Genomic DNA, 9,629 nt, shown 5'->3' on the forward strand with positions numbered 1-9,629 from the left:
TTTTTTGAGACAGGGTTTCTCTGTGTAGCCCTGGCTGTCCTGGAACTCACTCTGTAGACCAGGCTGGCCTCAAACTAAGAAATCTGCTAGCATGCACAAGAGAGAACACGTGACATCTGTTTTTCTGACTCTGAGTTACCTCACTTGGAATGATTATTTCCAGTTCTATACATTTGCCCACAAGTTTCATAATCTCGTTTTTTCTTTTCCTTTTCCTATTTATTTGTTTATTTTAGGTTGTTTTTCCTATCAAGCAGAGGCACTGATTTACCTTTCTTCTAACAACAGCAGAATTAACTCTTTTTTCTTTTAATTCTTATTTGAGATATTTATTAACAAAATATATAAATCCAATTGTATCCATGAAACCTGGTAAATAAAAATATGCTTGTGCCTGCATGTGCACGCATGTGTGTGTGTGCATGAATGTGTGTTCATGTTTGTGTGGGTGTCCCTATGTGCCTATGCACTTGGAGGTTAGAGATCAGCCTCAGATGTCACTCTCCAGAAGCTGTTCACTTTGTTTTGAGACAGGGTCTCCACCAGGACCTGTGGTTCACTCACAAGGCCAGGTTGGTCATATTTTGAATATGAGTGAAATAAGATATAGCCCAGGGATCATTCTGTCTCTGTCTTTCCAGCTTTTTTTTTTACTGTTGTGATAAAATTATTTGTAAATGCAGTTTAATTTTATCCAAAGTGATCAACGCCATTTTGCAAGCAGAGAAATATGAAAGAGATATTAAGATCTAATTCAAGACATAGCCATGAGTGAGTCAGTTTTCCTGGAACACCAAGTCTCTCAGTCGCACTGGTATGCTCATTCATACCCTGGGAAGAAATGTACTGGGTACTTTAATCACACAGGGATTATCAAGCTAGAGTCACAGACTGTTAAAATCGAGGAGTTTCAGACTGAACATTCAAAGTGGACAAGAAGTACATTATTAATGACAAGTGTCATTATTAAAATAATGACAACAAAACAAACGGTTTTAACTGTTGAGTAATATCCCACTGTATAAACACACCACATTTCCATTATCCCTTCATCAGCTGACATCTATGCTGCTTTTATCTCTTAGCCTATTGTGAAGCAGCAATGGACATGGACGAACAAATCACTCTACATTAGGAAACATTAGGATACTTTGGGTATGAACCCAAGAGTGGTACGGCTGGGCCGTGGGTAGATCTAGTTCTAGGTTTTGGGAAACCCTCACAGTGGTTGAATCAGTTTGCACCAGCGAACATTGGGTTCCTTGGATCTTAACCATTGTGACTGGATAAGATGTAATCTCAAAAAAAAAAAAAGTTTAATTTGCATTTCCCCAGTGACTAAAGATGTCAAACACTTTGAAAAATACCTCTCAGCTATTTGTATTTTTCTTTAAAAAAAAAAAAAAACTTTTGATTAGCACCATGACCTGTTTTTAAAATTGGGTTGTTTGTTTTCTTGTTTTTTAGGGTTTTGTAGTTCATTATATATGCTAGATACTCTAGAAAACACTCTTTCCCCCGTTCGTAACCAGCCTCTTCACTCAGATGATTATGTCCTTTACAGTACAGAAAGTTTTGGCTTCATGAGGTCTCCCTTAACAATTTTTGGCCTATTGGGGTCCTGTTCAAAAAGCCCCCCTTTTTGTGCCTAAAAGTTGAAGCATTCTCCCTGTTTCTTCCCCTGTCTGACCAAAAGTATCCAGCTTGTATTGATCCATTGGAATCTAGTTTTGTTCTGGTGACAGACGAGGATCTCCTTTTCATTCTTCTGTGTATTATCCAGGACCTTAGGTTGAAGATGCTGTCTTTCCTCCAATGTATATTGTTATCTTCTTTGTTGAAAATCAGGTGGTTATAGGGATGTGGACTTACATGTAACTCAGTTCTAGTCCACTGATCAATGTGTGTCTATTTTTAAGCTGATACCATGCTGGTTTTTAATTACTAATATAGTATACCTTGAAATCTGTGATGATGATACCTCCAGAAGTTTTTGTTTGTTTTATTGTTTTGGGCTGTTTGGTTAGCCAGAGTTTTTGTGTTTCCTTATGAAATTTAAGCTTATGTTTTTATTTGTAAAAAGAAACTACATTGCAATTTTAAGGGACTGGTCTATGGAGTGCGGGAGGTCTTTTCTTCTTCTGTGTTTTTTTTTTTTTCAATTTCCAATTTCTTCCTTCGGTGTCTTAAAGTCTTCACTGTATAAGTCTTTAGGTTTATATTTATTCCAAGATTATTTGGGGGCCATTGTAAACAAAATTGTTCTCCTAATTTTTTTCTCAGTGTAGTTTTGTTGGTATTTAAGAAAGTCACTAGGATTTATGTGTTAATTTTTTATCCTACTATCTTGCTGAATGTGCTTATCAGCTGTAGGAGTTTTCTGATGGAATCTTTATGCTCTTTTATGCATAAAATCACATCACCTGGAAAGAAGGACACTTTGACTTCCTTCTTTCCTATTTATCTTTATCTCCTTTATTTGTCTTATTGCTCTAGCTCAGAGTTCAAACACTGTACCAAATGGAAGCGAAAGAGTAGAGGTCTTTATCTTGTTCCTGATTTTGGTGAAAATGTCTTGATTTTTCCTGTTTAGCATAATGCTGGCTGTGTGCTCACAGTATATCACTTTTATTATGTTGAGATATGTATGGCCCCTGCATCCTTTAGATTCTCCAGGAATTTTAACATAGAGATGTTGGTATAACTGATAAGTGGATGTCTTCCAATGTGGCACATATGTACAGTGGAACACCCTTCCGCCATGAAAAGAATAAAAGCCTACAAAACCAGATGGAACTGGATATTCCATTAAATGAAACAAGTCACAAACATCCTCATCCTCATGGAATCCTTTCTCAAAACAAATGAATAAACGTAAAAGACAATGAAATAAAACCAGAGCCGATTGACTAATGTGTTTGACTTCACTGAGATGCACCGTAACCTTGATGGAGAATTGGAAGTCGAATTAGTGATAGATACATCGGATTGCGGTAGGGTTTTATTTTACTATCTTTGTTGCTCTCTTACAACTTTGCTGCAGATGTAGAGCTTAAAGTGGCATCCTTTGCTATCTCACAGTTACTATAGGTCTAAAGTCCAGAAAGAGTATAGCTGCGTTGACTCTAAGGCCCACACCATTCCCGGTTAGCAGCTCTCTTTCTGTCTCCTGCTTGTGGGTAAGGATGTAAGCTCTCAGCCACTACTCCAGCCTGCCTGGTGCTACGTTCCTTGATGGTCGGGGTCTCTGACCTTTTGGAATCAGAAGCTACAAACTAAACACTTTCTTTTATAAGCAAAGATAGATAGACAGACAGACAGACAGACAGATAGACAGATAGATAGACAGATGTATCAAATCAGGGTGAGGTGCTGCTCTTCTGCCTGATTACTTGCCTTCTGTCTCACAGGCCCAGCAGGGCTCATTGTTGGAGGGTGGGGGTGAGGTGACATGCTGTTAATTAAAGTGTTCAGTGTGGCTGACACCTGATAGTACTTCCATGTCCTAAGGCACATAGTGGCCCCTGTGTCCAACTTAAGGGACAGAAATTAAAAGGAACGCAACCTGAGCTCACAAGCTTGAGCCCCACAGAACTGTGCTGCTCCCAGTCACACACCAGGCAGAATCCACGTCTGCACATTCAGTCCCTGCAGAAACCTAACACCTCCTTCTCCCTCAGCCAGCGCCACCAGGAAATTAACACCCACCCAGGTACATGGACGGAATTAAACTGAACAAAAAGACAGCTGTTCTTACCTCTCTTTTTTAATCACTGACACACAGCCCTGGAGATTACTAGCTTTGGGGTGATTTGGGGAGGATTACCCTTTCATTAGTGTCTGGGGTCAGTTCCAATACAATGTCATAGGAGCTTTTAAAGATAACCTCCCATACCAATAATGCATCCTTTCCATGTCTGAAAGGTTAAATTTTACAGGTGGCCAGCAAGCTAACTATTCACCAGATTCCTGAATGCTTATTAGTTTTCAACAGAAACATTACACAAAATTTTATTTTTGCACTGAGTTTCCAAATGTCTATGAGAACATCATTCTAAATATCCACTGTACTCTCTAGTAATGACAAAAAGTGTTGGTAACTAGACAGATGGCTCAGTAGGTGAGGGCTCTTGTTCTTCCAGAGGACCTGGGTTGAGTTCCCAGCACTCACACAGAAGCTCGTAAACATCTGTAAATCCAGATCCAGGGATCTAGCGCCCTCTTCTGGGCTCTGTGGATACTTCACAAATATGATGCACATCTATAAAGACTCTTACACATAAAACAAATTTTTTAAAAAAGAAACAAACTCAACTGATCTAAGTGAAAAAGCTAAGAGAACTTTGACACACACCCCCCACAGTTGTCATCATCATCTACCATACTTTTGTGGGACTAACCAGAAAATAAATACACACACTAAGAAACGAGTGAGGCTAGGCATGATGAGACTTGGGGGGGGGGGGGGGGCGGGGAAGAGAGCTCTTTGAGAGGCATCAAAAGACACTTCAGTCTTATATACAGAAAAACAAACTGCCTGTAGGCTGCTTGTGCTCAGACTCCTTTACAAATTCATACTTTCATTTATTCAGCAAATAGTTCAAGTGTCTTCTCTATGTTAGGTGGTATATTGAAGAAATGGATGAATGGGCTTTTTGTTTTGTTTTGTTTTAAGAACAATCTGCCACCAGCAAGACTTGAACTACAGGAAATAATATGGCATGTTCTTCAGTCAGAAAGGAAAATTATCTCCAATTAAACATCAGAGGAATCGGAAGGAGCAGAGAACAGTGAAAAGTGCATTCCCTGTGCTGAGTGACTAAGTACGTTTAAGTACATGTTGAATGAAAATACTCGAAAACAATGACATAGAAGCTGGAAAGAGGTAACGGAGTCAAAGTAAAATGGAACCTGCTAAATGTCTGAGAAGAAAGGAGTAGTGAACACAGAGCCTGGATGTGTTAAGGATGTACGAAGTGATCAGGGTGATCAGTACAGAATGCTCCAATACTGCATGGTTTTCATTGCTATTGGAGTGGGAATGGGGGGGCAGGCATGCCTTTAAACCCAGCACTCGGAAGACAAACTCAGGAGGATTTCTATGAGTTCAAGGTCTACAGAGCAAGTTCCAAGACAGCCAGAGCTACATGGTAAAATTCTAAGAAAAGGAAAGGAAAGGAAAGGAAAGGAAAGGAAAGGAAAGGAAAGGAAAGGAAAGGAAAGGAAAGGAAAGGAAAGGAAAGGAAAGAAAAGAAAAGAAAAGAAAAGAAAAGAAAAGAGGCCTGCTAGTGGTGGTACACGCCTTTAATCCCAGGATTTAGGAGGCAGAGGCATGCGGATTTCTGAGTTTGAGGCCAGCCTGGTCTACAGAGTGAGTTCCAGGACAGCCAGGGCTACACAGAGAAACCCTGTCTCAAAAAAAAAAAAAAAACAAACAAACCAAAAAAACAAAACAAAACAAAGAAAACAAAAAAAATAGAGGTGGAACATAAGTTTTAAAATAACCAAAATAAAACCATGAAGGAGATATGAAGACAGTGTAGACAGACAAGTAAACGGAAAGATAGGCAGAATAACAGAGCCTGGAGGTACAGGTTATGACAATTTTATTACGGTTTACTAACCCAAAACACTCAAACTCTACACTGATATTTAAATTCTTAGTTTGCATCAACCATGAATATATTTTGCAACTAGGGAGGAATCAGGATTGGACCAGGAAGCAGCAGCACTACCAAGCCAAGCAACTAGAGAAAGCAATTACAAAAACATTCCACTAAAAACCACAAAAGAAGCCTGGAGTGGTGGTCCAGGCCTCTAATCCCAGCACTCCAGAGGTGGAGCTGGAGCTAGAAAGCTCGTGTGTCCATTCTATTCCTAGTTGGGGCGTTCTAATGATAAGATGTCGAATCTTGTCAAAGGCCCTTTCTGCGTTGGGTGAGATGATCAAGCAACCTCTGCCCTTTAGTCTACTTATACAACAATCTCTATGCATTGAAACAAACTCACATCCTTAGCATGAAAGTAGCTTTGTCATGTGTGTGATGGTTTTAATGTGTTCTGGAATTCAATCTGCAAAACGTTTATTGAGAAATTTGCATGTATGTTCATAGGAAATTTTGGGGTTTGTTGTTGTTGTTGTTGTTGTTGTTGCTGTTGTTGTGTTCTTACCTAGCTTTAGTCTCTGGAGGATATCATCTCTGTAGAATGCGTTTAGTACAGTTCCTTCATACAGTGGCTTGTAAAGTGTTGGAGTTCGTTCTTCCCTAAGTATAGCAGATTTCACTAGTGAGTCTGTCTGCTCTGAGGGCTTTTCTTTGTGAGTAGATTTCTCATTATTGATTCGGTCTCATTGCCTGTTAGGAATTTTTTTTACGGTGTCCTCTTGACTTACTTTTAGTAAGTCATGTGTATCTCAGAATATATTCATTTCTCTAGATTTTCCAAGTTTGCTTTTAAATGTCTTTAAAATAGTACTAAGTGATCATACTTCCATGGAATCTGTTGCTATCTCTCCCTTTATAGCTCTAATTTTCTGACTTGGTCTCTCTCTCTCTCATTCTCTCTCTCTCTCTCTCTCTCTCTCTCTCTCTCTCTCTCTCTCTCTCTCTTCTCTCTCTCTCTCGTATGTTTGGCTAAGGGTTTGTCAACCCCATTTATTTTTTCAAAACACAACTCTTTGTTCGATTGATTCTATATATTGTCTTTTTCTCCATTTCATTACTTCTGTCCGGATCTTTAGTATTTCTTGCTGTCTACTGTTTTTTGAGTTTGCATTGACTTTTGTCTATCTGAGTTCTCTCTGGATTTTTAATGTGAGCATGTATCGCTTGCTGTAAGCTTTCCTCTTAGAACTTCCTTAGCTGTATCCCCAAGGTTCTGGCAAGTTGTCCTTTCGTTTTTCTTTGATTCTAGAAATTTAACTTCCCTCCATAGTTTCTTCAGTGCTCCACTGGTCATTCAGAAAATTATTGCTTACTCTATTTGTATAGGTTCTCTTACTATTGATTTGTAGTCTTTTTTTTTTAAGATTTATTTATTTAATATTATATGTAAGTAGACTGTAGCTGTTTTCAGACACCAGAAGAGGGAGTCAGATCTCTTTAGGGATGGTTGTGAGCCACCATGTGGGTCCTAGGATTTGAACTTGTGACCTTTGAAAAAGCAGTCGGTGCTCTTACCTGCTGAGCCACCTCTCCAGCCCCCCAATTTGTAGTCTTATTCTTCTACGATACTAAAGAAATTATTTCGATTATCTTATGTCTTATTATTTGCTGCATGTCCTAGAATATGCTGCTCTCGGGCTGCTGAGAAGAATGTGTATTTTTATTAGCTTTACTAATATCTGTTTGGCATATTCTAGAATATTGTTAAAATCCATTTAACCTATGTTTAACTCTGAGGTTTCTTTGATTTTTGGTTTGGATGGTCTATCAGTCTGGAGACTAGAACACTGAAACCATTATCAATGTGTTAGGACCTGACCTCTTATGTCCATTACTCTTGTGTAACTTAGGAGTTCCGATATTGGATGCACATCTACTTATAATTACTATAACTTCTTGGTCCATTTTATTGATATGTAATGGTCTTGCTTATCTCTTCTCATTTTTGTTTGTGTCTACTCCAGCTTCTTTTTGGCTTCTATACCCTTTATAGATACTTCCCATTCTTTGACCCGGAGTTGATGGGTAGCCATCAATGTAGCTCATTTCTTGGAGAAAACAAATAGTTGGATGTAATTTTTTGATCATGCTAATCAACCTGTGTTTCTTGACTGAAAGGTGGAGCCATTTACATTTAAGGTTATTATTAGGAAAGCTTTACTAATTTCTGTAATTTTTTTTAATTTTCCAAAATTATTTATTTAATTAAATTGGACAAGGTAACACACAGGAGGTAAAGAATGCTAAGAGCAGGCAAGAGTCAGAGCCACACCTGTCCCCACTACTAGGAGTCCCACAAAAACACCAGCTAACATCCGTGGCACAGAGGCAAAAGACCTGGTAGAGCAGCACACAGCCCGAGTGCTCACCGCTTCAGTCAGGGTGAGCCCATGTGAGCCCTACATAACTAACTCAGTGGCCATGTTTCCTGGCCACTTCCTCTATTTCCCCTGACAGTCTCTCTTCCCCCTCTTCCTCAGTTCTGACTCTCTGAAGGGAAGGGTCTGATGGAGGTCTCCAATTAAGATACCCTCTCTACATAATGCCTGGCTGCGGATCTCTGCATCAGCCGCCATATACTGCGGGAGGAGCCTCTCTGATGACAGCTGGACAAGGCGCCATACGCACACCACCATTTAGGAATCCTTTCTTTTTTTTCTTTTTCTGTCTGTTTTGTTTTGCCTGTGGTGTTTGGTTCAACCCTGGGTCTCTGAATTCCTAAATTTATTAGACTAAGAGACTACTATTTAAATACATTTGCTTTCTTTTTTATTATTTTTATTTACATTTCAAATATTATCCCCCTCCCATTTATTTTCTGTAATTTTATTGAATGTCTTTCTGGTTGGACTGTTGGCGCTTTACCTTATTCTCTATAGGCATGATTCCTAGTTTTTACTGTGTGGGACATGACACTCCTTGATAGCTCTCCTTTTCCAGTTCCTCTGGTGACATTTCTTTCCTGTGCTCTTGTGACTGAGACTTTCTTTCTGTGTACAGTATTTCTATAATTTGGATTGATATGATCAAAAAACTGTGCTTGTCTTGAAATGTCCTATTTGTCCATCACTTTAAAAGGGTGTGATAGTTACTTCTGCATTGCAATGACAAAACGCCTTAACCAAGAGCAATTAAACAAGTTTATTCTGGCTTATGGTGTGAAAGGGCTAGATGTCTATCATAGCTGGAAAAGCATGGCAGAAGGGACAGGAAGCTGGCTAGTCACAAAACCTTCCTTCACATACCGGAAAAGAGGGCAGGAAGTGTGGAATGGTTATATACCCTCAAAGCCTGCCCCTGTGATATACTTCCTCCAGCAAGTTTCCACCTCCTACATTTTAGGACTGAAAAGTTCTATAACCTCCCCAAACAGCACCCCAAAGTAAGTCTTCAAATACAGGAGCCCACAGGGACACTTCTCATTCAAGTAGCCTCAGCTATAGCGGTCTTGCTTACCTACTTTCTAGGCTTGAAACAGATGTTTTCCTGGCTTTTACATTTGCTGGCAAGGACTCTGCTGTTATTCTGTCATTGCCTTTGTGGGTGGGTTGGTGTTTCCCCTACCAACTCTAGCATTTGTGTTTTTATTATCTGGACTATTGTGAAGAAGTTTCTCCTGTAAAATTTGTGGTTTTTTCAAATGTCTCTTATGTTTGATGTCTATTTCTCTAGATTTGGAGACATTCTGCTATAACTTCATCGAATAGACCTTTTATGCCTTCAGTGTTTACTTATACTTCTTCCATCCTATAGATTCTTAGGTTTGGTATCTTGGTTTTACCAAGTTATGGGACCCTGCAGTCATGCCTGTTTTTTTTTTTCTCTTTATTGACATTTAGATGAAGTATGTCTTCAATCTTGGGCTCCAACACCAACATTCATTTTCTGCTTGGTTCAATCTGTGGCATTTCCAGTTTTGTTTGGTTTTAGTTTGTGGAGTTTTCCATTTCTAACATTTTTGGC

Source organism: Apodemus sylvaticus, chromosome 12, assembly GCF_947179515.1.
Source record: "Apodemus sylvaticus chromosome 12, mApoSyl1.1, whole genome shotgun sequence".
Classification (NCBI taxonomy): domain Eukaryota; kingdom Metazoa; phylum Chordata; class Mammalia; order Rodentia; family Muridae; genus Apodemus; species Apodemus sylvaticus.